The sequence below is a fragment of the Lissotriton helveticus genome (genome assembly GCF_964261635.1).
Source record: "Lissotriton helveticus chromosome 1_1 unlocalized genomic scaffold, aLisHel1.1 SUPER_1_unloc_71, whole genome shotgun sequence".
Taxonomy (NCBI): Eukaryota; Metazoa; Chordata; class Amphibia; order Caudata; family Salamandridae; genus Lissotriton; species Lissotriton helveticus.
The window spans coordinates 35283-49762 of NW_027611716.1; the positions used below are offsets into that span (position 1 = coordinate 35283).

At 42.4% G+C, this 14480-nt stretch overlaps 1 long non-coding RNA gene across 1 annotated transcript; it reads left to right on the plus strand.

Moving 5' to 3' along the window:
• The first annotated feature begins 6811 nt into the window (after positions 1–6811).
• Positions 6812–13567, plus strand: LOC144806440 (uncharacterized). The gene is made up of 3 exons (XR_013605800.1): positions 6812–6897; positions 8153–8248; positions 13382–13567. It is a non-coding gene; the product is annotated as an uncharacterized LOC144806440 (long non-coding RNA).
• Positions 13568–14480: the final 913 nt, after the last annotated feature.

A 14480-nucleotide genomic window follows, 5' to 3' on the forward strand; every position in this document is an offset into this window, starting at 1 on the left:
GTTGATTATTTACAAGAAATGACGGAGAGGGAGCTGAAGCAAATCTTACATCCCACGGTCCGCCATTTCCTAAACGCAGGGATGTAAGGGTGGGCGTAGTTCACAGAGTACCACTACATGGAATTCTGCGGAATTGATAAAAAACACCGTGAATTCCGCTCCACAATTCCATTCCGTCTCACCACAATTAATAAAACAGAAACCTCACATACCTCACATACCCTTGGTAAAGACAAGCAACTCTATTATTATGAGCTAAAATGCATATAATCATCTCACAAAAGTGAAAATGTGAATACAGCAAGCAGTGAGAGAGGTGATCATTTTGATTTCCTCACTAACCTAGGGAGAGAACCAAGCAGATGCTGATTTTCACTGGTGTTTTGTTGGACGATAGCCTGCTGCCTGAGGACTTTTGCATCTACGAGTTAAGCCCCCTCCTTCCCGGAGGGAACCTGCCACTGCCGGGACCCCCGGGAGTCTCTGTTCAGTATTGAGGAAGTCTCCCTCGATCCGGACTATAGCCCCCATATTCCACGAAGGGGATACGATAAGACTTGGACTCCCGTATTTTTCCCAGCCTTACCAGAGGAAATATTGCTTTTTTTAACACTGTGATGTGTCTCCTTACTGGTCTTATCCATTATTGAGTTATCCGTCACTCATTCTCAAGCCCAACTTTGGCCATCCATGTTCGTGGGATCTTGCCCTGGAGGGTGTGTGTGGGCCCCCATATCGAGTTGATTTTCCGCCAATTACATTTCTGGACGCGGTGGAGTAGTTTCGCTCAACTGTGGACTGCTGGAGATATTATAAAGCTATATGTATTATTTCTGAAATGACAGCCCTGAGTATCTTTATATCTACAATTTGTATAGATTATTTGAACACTGAACACTGAAGAATTCTACGCTCTTGTAGAAATTATTTATATTTGAATTGCGCCCTGACGAAGGATTTGTGGATACTTGTCCTTTCCGAAACGGGCGTCGGCGCTTTTTGTTTGCATTTATTTGTGTTTTTGTCTTTTGTATTTCTGTACTGTAATGTGCCTCCTGGCACTCGCACAGCAACTCCAGGGAGCGGTCGACATCCTGCAATGCTTGGGCTTCGTGATCAACAAAGCAAAATCCACTCTGGTTCCCTCCCTCGGCAGGTCATGTAACAGTGGATGGATCCCCGGTGGGGGAGCATCCTTTCGTCTGTCGGCTCCTGCGGAGGATGGGGGGGGGGGTAAGACTTTCCCTTCCCCCGGAACAAAGATACTCAGCTCTCTCAAATCAATTCCTCTCCTGAAAGGAACTTTCGGCAAAACTGGCTGTGCTCCTTTGCCTGATTTCTTGTATGCGAGTTTCAGACATCAGGGCCTTGGATGTCTCTGACGAATCTTTATTCTCTATTCTCTTTATTCCTTAAATGCAATCGCAAAATAAGGAATCACAAATTTTGCGATTCCTTACTTTGCACCCAAATTCCTTCATACATAGCATTTTGCGAAAAATTAGTTCGCAAACGCCGAAATTCTGTGGATTTCGGCGTTTGCGAACCCATTTGGCCTTGATACATATGGCTATGACTTTTGTTACGTATAGCATACACTTTTCGTGATCTACCGAGCCATTCATTTGCAAGTATTTCCTGTTTTGATTCAGCATTTTAGTGTTGGTTAAGCCACTCAGGTGAAAGAAGTAGACCAAATCCGTGACTATAATTCCCTTGCTACACGAAACGAAAGCACAAATGAAAAGGAAATAAATCGCTGTAGGGACAAAGCACTGATCGCTGCAGCCAGAACAAACCTGTATTTAAATGATTTAAAATGCACAGTGAATATATGTTTTACTTTGTACTAGTCACTACGACTGCAGGTTAATAAGATGAATATCTTTCTCAGAGGCTATTGTTTTTCACTAGTTAATTTTGTGTTAGTGCACTTGAAAAATCAATATGTATTTTCTTTGAATGTCCAATTTTAGTACCTTTTTAAAGTGTGTAGTATTTTTGTTGTTGTGAATACTTTCTCCTTTTTGTGACATCATGTCGCATGTATTCTGCTTTACATTGTATCTTGTCCTGACCAGTAAGAAGCACTTCTCTTGGTGTCCAGATAAACGCTGAAAGAAGTCTCTGTAAACCTGTCTACTAAGTACTGCGGAACATGAATATTTAGCTCCTTTCTTTAGACTTTCCAGTTTTGTTTGGATAAGGCTCTGATCGGCAGATAGGTAAAGTACATTGGGCCAGATTCACAGAATGAACTTAAGACTCAATCCTACATGTACTACTATTTTGGTATTCACAGAAGTTAGGATTTTGTCTTAAGTCTGTCTTAAGTTTGTTTTAAGACAAACTTAAGGCAAAATCCTAACTTCTGTGAATACCAAAAGTAGTAAGTTCATTCTGTGAATACCAAAATAGTAGTAAGTTTAGGATTGAGTCTTAAGTTCATTCTGTGAATCTGGCCCATTGTCCGGGATCACACACTGTGGTCAACTATGGGTGCTGCGATCAGACCAAGGGTTTGCCCTAAGTGACCAATTTAATTGCTCGATCTCATTTCCAAGTGGAGGTTTGCTTCCTTTGATAAAGTAGGAAATTTGCCATAATACTTGTATCTCTAAAAGCGCTGCCTTTGTTAATGTGCCCTTTGGCATTTTTGTTCACTGTATTCTCTCCCTGCACAGACCTAACCATTTCTGGTCAGGATTTACTATTTTACTATCACCAAGCAGTGCTGTCAGTGGTTTCACTGTGCTATGAGCTCTTTCTTAACATCGGCCATGTCTAGGTAAGAGCCACTCGTGTGCAAATGAATGTGCTGAATGTAGCTCTTGAGTCTACTATATTTAATAAAATATCTACTTGTGAATAGGGCAGGTTGCTTTATAAATCGACTTGTCCTGTAACAAAATCTACTTGCCGCTTTTGGTGCCATGTAGTGCAGCTAAAATTATTGCAGCAATCTCATTATATACGAGCTCTGATATCACCTCTCTGACTATGCCAGGGCTCATACCATAAAGGTGTTTGAATATTTGCGGTCCCCTTATGTTGCCACGTTTCTGCAGATCTACATACTGGGGCTGAAGATGGTGGTAAGCAATAGTACCAGGGTTAGAATGCCCTTTTGAGTCTGTGCAAACCTACTAACTTGCATGTTTTAAGGGCTTTCAACAACTCTTCTCTAATCTTTTCCCACACTGAGAAATGTTGGAAATTTAGTCCTGACAATGACGGACATAAACCTTCTTCCAGAGTTGGGGAAAAAAGTGGTTGGAGGGAAAGTGAAATTGCGAACACTCAGATTTTCGCATGAGCACATGCAAATTTGCTCATGCTAAAATGCAGTTCACAAATATTTTCTAGGAGTACTATTTCTTGTCCTACTTTTGTAAATTCTAAAGAATTTACGAAAGCTGTATAGCTGCACTTAATGCAAGGATACAATGGGTGCACTTTTGAGACTTTCTTTAATAATTGGGCCCATAATTTGTCTGACATTGCCCATGTCCTTTTGCGTTTATTAAGAGTCAGTCTCTCTCTGTATCGGCTGGCTTCACTGTGAGTGACAGCATTCTGGCACACAAAGTACTTTTGTTCAGTGCAAGCAAACTACTGTGACAGTGTGCTTTTTGAGACCAAAAACAATTTTTGCTTTTGCCAGTGTTAGTTATAATGTTGAGGGCCCAGCAACTCCCACACCAATAAGGTTTTACAAAAACCATGACAAAACAAGTCGCACATTAGCAAAACTAAAAAGCTGACCACCGTTTTTAGACCTACTGGCTTTGTTAACGCTTGTTTTTTTTGTTTCCCATAATCCTATTGAAACTGGTTACATTGATTTTCCATTCTGAATATTTTTGAGAACTACCAGCATGCATCAACACATGTTACTAAATGATGCTGCAAAGAAATGGTACCTGAGGGGGAGGATGTGGCCGAACGGGTTGGGCGGTTGATCTCGGATCTGGGGAACCGGATATAAGTCTCGGCAATGACTCTCAACATCCTGTAATTCTGAGCAAATCACTTCATCTCACCTTGCCGAACTAAAGTGAATGTGTCCTTGTGTAATGTAACTTGTGCTCATGTAAAACGCTCTGATACCCGAGGCCAGATCAAGTTCACTCCATATAAAACTCTGGGAAAATGTTACAGTAGTTTAGCGAAATATTTTTTTTCCTGCTTTCATTTTTTATGAACATTTTATTTTCAAAGCAAAGAATCATCAATCTTGCTTTCAAGCTTCTGCAAATATTTGCATAAAATCAGAGAGCCTTCTGGTAGCATTTACATAGCCTCATATTACTCAACTTTGAAAACATGTGTATTCATTTTAATACTGGAACCACTGCAGTGCAGTCAGAGCTTACAACATTTACCCTCACTCACACTCACCTTAAAAATAAAGGCTTTCAATTAATGAACCATAAATACAAGTTTAAACAGCATTAACATATGGACAAAAATATCTGCGTTCTATGTAGTGCCAGCGTACTCTTTCTCATGGATCCTCAATTAAGGGGATTGTGGGTGGGAAGTGGACAGCTCAGTGGAGCAGAACACTTGGTGGTAAGATCGGTGTCCAACAAGCTAGAATCAAGTTTGAATCCCTGCAGGACAAACACAGCTATTCATCATTTAAAATGGATAAAATAAAGTACTGGTGGCAATAGTAATATATATAATTTACAGTGTTATGAAGCAGGAACCAATAGTGTATAGAAACACATTGGGATTGGGTTTATATGTGTGTACTAAATATACTGTGCCTGTAAAGCAATTGTGGTTCTCACACGATGGGGAGCTATGGTTTTCGGTCAAGAGACTCTTGTTTTATTTGCATGTCACACGTTAGAATCCTTGTACTACAGCTTAGGATCAAGGAACTTCATGCACAAAGGTATGAGTATGGAAATATAATGTTTTTTTTGTTTGAGCTCAGCTGCGTTCTGATTTGTTACCTTTGCCTCAAATTGTAAAGCGCTCTGATATCCTTCGGGCTCAAGTTTGCGCTATATAAAACTTTGTAAATAAAAATAAATAAATAAAATAAATAAAAAATATATGGTTTTGTGGTTGCCTGTGAGGATGCTTGGTTGCATGAGGTTGCTTGGGGGCTGTGTGATATGTCTATTTTATTGAATTATATTGTATATACTTTTTATGCAAAAAAAAGACATGATTAATGGATAAAAAAATAAAGTGATATGTTTTTCAAATAACTGTTCTAGTGTGGGACAATGTTCATATATAGAGATTGATGGATATATTACCTATAGATTAATAGTTTCTAGGAAGAGGCCCCTGTGTTGTTGTTGGTATTTTTCCCCGCCTCCTCTTCCTAGCATTAGTGTACCCAGGGACCCGCGTTTGTTGTTGAACCAAGCAGATGCCTTGAAAACAAAGAACACATCTTGCTGAACGATTCAGTGATGGTCCCATCCTCTTAGGACCCCCCCCCCCAAGCACAGTTATGGGCAAAAATTGCAATTCCAACCAAAGGCCATGCCCTGACAATATTCTAGGGTGCAGTGAATATTATAATATCCAATATCAAAACATTCCTCAAGGGGCAGGCTCTTGGGCTCAGCTGAGAGCTAATAGTATAATATTCACTAAACTCTGGGACCTCGTCCCATAATACTTGGCTGCGCCTTTGGTTGGCACTGTATTTTTGCCCATACCTGTGCTTGGGGTGGTCCTAGGAGGATGGGACAACCCCTGAATTGTTTAGCATGATATGCTCTTTGTGTTCAAGGTATCTGCTTGCCCTCCCCCTAAGTAAGGGGTGACCCCTAAATCATCATCTCTCTCATTGCCTGATGTTTTTCAAAGTTCACTTTTGTGAATAGGTTATATGTTTTTTGTAGCATGTAAAGCTAAAGTTGATTTATGAAAGGGTTGTGGGGACAGTAGGTAACTCCATTGCGCAGCAGAGTGGGAATTATTGCATGAATTCCATGTTTTCAATTAAATGCGTAGTTACAAAATCTTTGCAGCTTCCACTAGCGGAGCGGAGTTCATTGCCCAGGGTTAATTTAAGGGTTTCTCATCTGCAGGAAGGAACACCTTCAAAGCAAAAACAAGGAGAAATAAAAGTGTTTCTCCTCGTTGCGCCACTATAGCGCCTGTTTTTCAATGGCATTTGTTTTTGGCGCTGCCTCAGATTTACAGATCCTTGTACATCTGGAGCAGCATGAAAAGCAATGGTGTAGAGGTGGAGCGCCCAAAGCAACACCCATTGCACGCCCCTTTCACACAGATACCTGTGTGAAAAGGGACCATGTGTACAAAGCGGCGTTAAGCCTCAAAAAGTGGCTTAACGCCGCTTTGTAAAAATGGTGCAGGACATTGTGCCACTGGAACATCGGTAGAAGGGACACTCCAGTGGTGCAAATCCCTTGTAAATATGTCCCATAGTGTCCCAAGTTAGGTGAACGAGGATTAGCTCAGGGTTCTTTCCAGACTTGGGGGCATATTTACCTTTTTCTCTATTCACAGCACTTTCCCTTGCACAAATGCCTCTTTCTCTCTCTCTGTCCCTCCCTCTCTGCCTCTCTCTCGGTCTCTTTCTCTCTCCCACCCACCTCTTTCCTACGCACCACTGAAGATAGGTGTTGGTGATGCTGCCTCTTATCTTGACTCTCAGCATCTCTCCATCTCAAACAAACTGCAGCAGTAACAAGATTGTATCTGATCCTCTGCATCTCCCTCCTCCCCCACGGTGTGCGTCATGGAGAGATGCATCAGCACTTGCTAGGGTGTTTCCTGTGTCTGTATTAGGTACAAACAACTTGTATCCAAGCTCTTCTCTACACAGAGCCCTGTGGATTGCAGAGGATCAAATGGCGTCAACCAGTGCTCCGAGGAGGGGTGAACCTTCACCCGCAGGTAAGGCCGCCCTTCGAGCTGCTATGAGGATACAGAGTGACGGGGTCAGCTTTCAACTCACACTGGGATTTACTCAACAGTCATGGAATACACTGTGTTGTCTCTAACTGATAGTCAGTGTCCCATCTTGGGACACACTGAGTCAAAGACCACAGTACGCGTTGAGACTCAGAAGGTAGTCCTGGTGGACACTAGGAGTTACTGGGTACACCTGGTACACGCAGACAACCAGGGTCTGGGTTTGGCACAAACAGAGTCACCGGCCGGACTGCAAACACGCTGAGAGTCAATGATCAGTTTTGACACACATTGAAAACTGATAACTAGACCTGTCACACACAAGGAAACGCTGTCTAGGTCAGCACACGCTGAGAGCCAGTATTACACTTTGGTATACACCAGCAATCTGTGGTGTCTTGGCAGACTCTGAAAGTCATTGACCAATGTTGGCACAGATGGGAGGCACTGGTTACCCTAGCACACACTATAGTACTCTAACAGTTGTGGCAAACGCTCAGTGTCTTGTCCTGGTACACACTCACTGTCATTGACTGGGCCTGACACACACACAGGGTCACTGACTAGTCCTGACACACACACTCAGAGTCACTCACAGGACCTGGAACACACACAGAGAGTAACTTACTGGACCTGACACACACAGAGTCACTTACTGGACCTGGCACACAGACAAAGTAACTTACTGGACCTGGCACACACACAGACGCACTTACTAGACCTGGCACACACAGAGTCACTCACTGGACCTGGCGCACACACAGAGTAACTTACTGGACCTGGCACACACACAGAGTAACTTACTGGATCTGGCACACACACAGACGCACTTACTAGACCTGGCACACACAGAGTCACTCACTGGACCTGAGACACACACAGTGACTTACTGGACTTGGCACACACACAGAGTTGCTTACTGGACCTGGCACACACACAGAGTAACTTACTGGATCTGGCACACACACAGACGCACTTACTAGACCTGGCACACACAGAGTCACTCACTGGACCTGAGACACACACAGTGACTTACTGGACTTGGCACACACACAGAGTTGCTTACTGGACCTGGTGCACACACAGAGTCACTTACTGGACCTCACACACACAGCGTCACTGGCTAGTCCTGATACACAATCAAAGACACTTGTTATGACAGGGCTGTACATATTCACTGAGGTTGTACTTCAGGTATTGAAAGGTGAATAATAATCATGTATTATTTTATTTGCAGTTCTCTTAGAGCTCCGTCGCGTGAGGAGACAAGCAATAGCCCTGGGAGTGATGACAGCCGTGTGGACCTTCATAATCATTGTTCTTTACCGTCTGGGTAAGCAGCAGTGATCAGATCTTCATACACCGGACCGGTCTATGGCCCACCAGTACAGCTACAAACATAGATAGTTTTGTTAGGAGCCGGTAGCAAGTATGTGGAATTGGATATACTAATCCCATTCACAAACTAGGGATGTGCAGTTTCCCACCGACTGGTTTGCGAAAGGAAATGCAATTTTTTTTTACTGCGAGTTCAACTCATAGTATGACATATATATACGAAATAAAGTGCTTGGTGCTTGCAGTGCTCGATTTTGGTTGACATCATTACCACGTACATAACCCATTCTAGATCAAAAAACATTGTTGAAAAAATACATAGAAGAGGAAATAACAAAAAGGGAGTCGCAGTTTGCACAATTTCCTTTTAACATTTCTCTTTTTTTCTCATTCTTTTTCTTTACTTAGATTAATTTTCTATGGAATTCCTGTGTTTCTCAAATTATGTAAGAAACCCTGATCTGAAACGCATATAGTCTCTCTAACTCTTTGGCTCTACGGAGTTTAGCTCTCCAAGCTTGAAAGGGGGGTATAATATCGCTGCGCCAATTTTTCTGAATTAATGATCTTGCCACTAGGGCTGAAATCAATAAACGTTCCTCTTGCATTGTATCCATCGATATGTTTGGAGAGCATCCCAGGATAGAAATATAGTTATCAATAGTTAAAACTTGCCCTGTAGTCGTTCTGAGGTACTTCTCAATTTTTTACCGTAGGTGCTTGATCTTTGGGCAAACCCAGACAATATGAGACCAAGTACCTCCTCCCTCCCTGGAACAACGAAAACACCTATCCTCAATCTGGGGGTATATATTACGGAGAAGCGAAGGGGTCCTATATATTAACCATTTTGTGTAAAATTGCATTCTTCTAAAATTGGCGCCTCTAATTGTTGTTACATTAAGTTTCTTCATTCTAATCCAGACTGCTCAGGAGATCTGAAGGCCTTCTTTTTTCTGCCATTCATCTTGAGCTTTTTTATAAACAATGGAGGATTTATTTTCATTGAAGATTTTCACCCGTTTGCTTATTGACCGCTTATCTGTAATGCTTCGCTTAATTCTGTTCTTATTCTTAGCGCTTTAAGACTAATACTTTCTAAAACATGCTTGATTTGGATATATGATCACTTGAGCATATCTCTGGAATGAAGCAGCCTAATCTCTGAGTTAAGAAAGTCTCCTACTTGTCTGTACCCCCATTCTTCTCCCACTTATTTAATACACTGGTTTGCAACAGCCTGTCCTCCCTAATGTATAGGCCGGCCAGTCTTGTAGAACTATTTATCCAAGGGATATCATAACATTTTAACAATTGGGTTTTTTGTTTTAAAAGTCATTGGAGAACCCTGATCGCACTTTCTTTGGGTTCTTAGTTATCCTCATTGGGTCTGTGATTTTATAGTCATCTAACATTTTTGCCATAACTGGAGAGTTGAGCTGTGATTATTGTGTGCAAAGTTTGCGTGGTAGTACTCCCTTATGTTTGGGAGGGAGAGCCCTCCCTCCCCAGTCGAGTAGTTTAAAGTAGCTAGCGCTAGTCCTTGTTGGACCTGGTGTGGCTGCTCCCTCGTAGTGCAGCCTTAAAGGCGACCCATACCATGGCTATCGAGGAGGTATCTGAATTGTTATTAAAAAAAGCTTCTAGTTTCATTTACTTCTGTGCACCAGTTCTCTCTTTCTAAGTTGATTTTATTAAAATACCACCTCCTAGGCTTTTTTTCCAGGCCCTGCCTCTGCTATTACCATTTTAACTAATGCATGGTCTGAGAACGGGTTAGGGATGTAATTGTGCGTGTTCATTATGAGAACATGTCAAACCAGTAAGAAGTCTAACCTGGAGACCGTGTTATATTTTGCAGAGAAGCATGAGAAGGCATGTTTCCTTGGAGTTCAAAGCCGCAACAGGTCCACCAGGTCTAAATCCCTTTTGCAACTGTTCACAGCAATGGTCACCTGAGGCTTATTTTGTTTTCGGGCATTCTTGAAAGAGTCAACTGGTGGATCCTGAAGAAAGTTGAAATCACCCCGCCATATGATAGGGCCAGGGATACTAGTTAAAGCCTGTTTAAGCTGGAGTAGAGGTAGAGGGTTATCGAGAACTGGTGCATAAAGTGTAGCTAAGATAAGATTTGACTGATTTAGCCTTCTGTGTACAAAAGCCCAACTCCCTCCTGGATCTGTCTACGTGACTTATACTTGGAATTGTACATGTTTACCTACGTATATTCCCACCCCCTTCTGTGCACAACCCGCGTTTGGTGAACATTGGAAGCCAACCCATTTCTGGAGAATCTTACTCGCATCCAATGGGTATCTAAAGTTGGTTTCTTAAAGCAGCTGGAGTTTGAAAGTGTGGCTAAAGTGCATAAAAGAGGGTGGTACTTTCTAAACAAATACCATTAACATAGATTATAGTTATATATCCCCGAGCTTTCCTAGCAGGCACTGCGTGCAATCAAAGCATCTTAATTGATTGCCTTTCATCCGTTTGCCTACTATATCAGCTAGGATGTAGTCCATATGAAAACAAAATAAAAACCCTGAAATACAAATACATTTTTGAAAATTACAATACCCTCTTAGTGTACCCACCCCCGAAAGGTAATGTAATTTGTGATTCAACACATGTACAAAAAGTTGAATGGCTAAATGTACATTTGCAGGAGGCAGCAAAAGGACCGGTCTGGTGAATGTTAATTAGGAAGGTCACAATTTGCAATCACTATCCTCAACTGTGAATTCGGGGCCAAAGACCTACAAGGAGATGCAGACCTCCATTCTTGTATTTACATTGTGAAACACTTTTTCTTTAAAAAAGGAGTCTTGTTTCATTAAAGGGGCTGGTGTTGCTTTAAAAAAATCTCATTTGAGAAGATCTCGGGGAGAGCAAGCGGGGGTCCCGTTGACCATTGCCAGTTCCCCCCGTTATCAACTGACATGACTTTCAAAAGTCCCCTCCGAACCCCTTCCCCTTAGCAAAGCAGTTACCTCCTCCTTCTGGGTTTCGGGAACTGGTCAATGGTTTGTGACGGCATTTACAGTGAGAAACCATTGTGCGTATAATACCAAACTGTAGTTAGGAAGGAACACCCCTTTTATAGCCCTTCCTAATTGTGATTTGATATGTGTGACAAAACCTATGCTGGTCCAACGGATTTTAGTACTTAGTAAATGGACATTTCGTGGTGGCAAACCCTGTGATTTTGAGAATTGTAGGGTTTGTGAGCATAACATGGCTTTGTATGTCTAATCCTACATTGTGCTTCTAAACCATAGACTTGCAATAGCGCCCATCTGATTTCATTATTTGAGTCTGTCGCTATTTTTCTGTTTCAAAGTATTTTTAATTGCCCTATATTGCTCTAATGATTGGCTTCATAATCTGACTGTTTTGTTCCAGACATCTATGCATATAAATGAAATATGTGATATTGCCCAAGTTTTGAATGTATGTATTTGGTATGTATATAGAGCTAACATAGCTGAAAGGCAGCAGAGCATTTAGAGTGTCAAAGGCAAAGATACACTCATCGTGTGACTGAAGAGTCAGCTGTTTATTAATAACAAAGGCACACTGTACTGCATTGTGAGCTAAAGTTCTTTAAAGAGGTGGATATTTAGCGCTTTCTTTAAATTGGAGCACTTCTGGCCGTATGGGATTGTTGTTCCATATTCTAGATGCATGGATGGAGAAAGCCTCTTGCCTTGTTGTTGATTTTTCCATCTCTTCGTCTTCAGTCTGATAGTGTCCCTGGTGTGGGTCGCCGGGAGATGGTTGGCTTATTAGCTAGATATGTGTGGTTACCATTTGTAAGGCTTTGTAGATGATACAGCTGGTTTTGATGATGCTACAGGCTGTGAGGTGCAATCAGTGGAGATCCATCAGGGTGGGGTCATTGGTCATAGTTCTTCAGGTCCATCATTGGCCGTCCTGCTGCACTGCTATACGAAGAATGCTCTTAAGGAGAAGCTTGTGGAGCAGAGCATTGCTACCAAGCAGATGAATGGCGGGTCTAAAGTTGCTTTCTAGTTAGTCTCAGTTAGTAGAAAGGGCTGGCCTCCGGCCCTCTTAGTTTTCTTGGGAATGTGTTCCATGAAGGTGAGATCTGTGTCTAGAGTGAGATGGCACCGTGTGTAAATCTGTGTTTCAATCCATCCAGGTTCTTTGTCCTTGAGCCAGGCATGACTAGTTGTTGGATGTTGTTCTCGGGGAACAGCAGGATTTCTAGTTTGCTGAGATTAAACTTCAGGTAGGTGTTGTACATCCCGGTCTGGACGAGGTACAAGAAGCACATTAAGAATTTGGTGTCTGTCACAGAGGTGACCTTCAAATACAGCTGTGAGTCATGTGTGTTGTGGTGACCTTTCATGTTATCTGTGAGTAGAGCCAGAAGGGGCTCCCTGTTGGAGCTGAAGACGATGCAGGACAATATGAAACACTGAGGCGCTCCACAGGTGAGCCACATCTTTGGGGACCAGCAGTTGCCCATGTGAATGAACTCATGTTAGTTGGAAAGGCAGGCGGAGAACCAATGAAGGGCGTCTCCATGGAAACCCATTTGAGACTAAACAGTGTCAATAAGGATGAGGTGCTCATCAGTGTTGAAGGCAGCTGGGAGGTTCAGTAATATCAGGAGGCAACGGACATCTCTTTGGGTAATCAGAAGGACACGGTCTATGATTTGTAGGTTAGTTGTCTCCATGCTGCAGGACGAACTAATGCCAGATCGATAGTCAGGCAGGGGATGGTTGGTGTTGAACTTGGAGTTGGGTGTTGTCTGCTTTCTCTGTGATCTTGTTACAAAATGATCAAGACATGAATAGTGGCCCCATTAGATGCCGTGGAGCAATCAGCATTGATTGTGATGTGTCTAGTAGTGTAGATCCGAATTATCATGGTCATTCTCTAGTATTGTTATATCAATTGAGTCAGTCAATTTTCACACTTTACCAATGTTTACATTGATGGTGTAAAGTGCCTCTTAAGTGCTTGTTGTTATTACTGGAAACAATGTAGACCTATGTCAGTCTTGCTGAAGAGTACCTTTGCTCCTCGCTCAGTCTCTGAGCTGTTTATTCTCCCATCCTGTAGTCACTCTGTCTTTCCTGGTCCTTCTGTATTGCAGTGGAGCGAGAAATATTTTACAATCCCAAAGCGAGGAGCTCGGCTGATCTCCATCCTAATGCAAAGAGCTGTGCTGGTCTTCAACAAGCCTTTCAACATGAGGACCGGTCATTCCAGACTTCTGTTGCCTCTCTTCTGAAGCCCACTCAATGCCTCCGTCCAGCTGAAAAGAATCATCTACTATTTCAAAAAGGTATGTACTGGTAAAGTATCTGTAATGTGTGTGCATAACAAGGGAGGGATGTCAGTGTGCCCCAGCGATCAGTGCATTACAAGGGAGGGATGTCAGTGTGCACCAGGGATCAGTGAATAACAAGGGAGGGATGTCAGTGTGCACCAGAGATCAGTGCATTACAAGGGAGGGATGTCAGTGTGCACCAGGGATCAGTGCATAACAAGGGAGGGATGTCAGTGTGCCCCAGCGATCAGTGCATTACAAAGGAGGGATGTCAGTGTGCCCCAGCGATCAGTGCATAACAAGGGAGGGATGTCAGTGTGCACCAGGGATCAGTGCATAACAAGGGAGGGATGTCAGTGTGCACCAGGGATTAGTGCATAACAAGGGAGGGATGTCAGTGTGCACCAGGGATTAGTGGTTTATGAAAGTGTGAGGCGGAATCAGTAGAGCTGTGGGTTCATGGTAAGTTAGCTGCACACACAACACCAGAACCAGCCTGCAATGCAGACATATCATAATCGGATATTACTTTATATTATAGAAACCATAGAAATTCACTGAAAAGAGCAAAGGTTAAAGTGGCGATATAGGTAGGTCTTCTAATGATAACAAAAACTAATGTTAAAAAACAAAACAACACTGATATTCACCAGATATACGTACCTGACATAATATAACTTGCACCGCTAAGATGCATTGCTTACAACAACACGTATAACATCGCTGATGACAACTTCAATCCATGATGTACAAGTTATACTTGTGTCAGTGATGTATAACTGGTGAATTTCAGTGATTGGTTTTAAAAAGCAGCTTTTTTATTATAGGAAGACTTGCGAAGACCCCCATAGTATCCCTTATTTTTCTGTGAATTTATATACTCCCATATCCTTGTACCCCATAGTGCCCTCTGTAACACAAG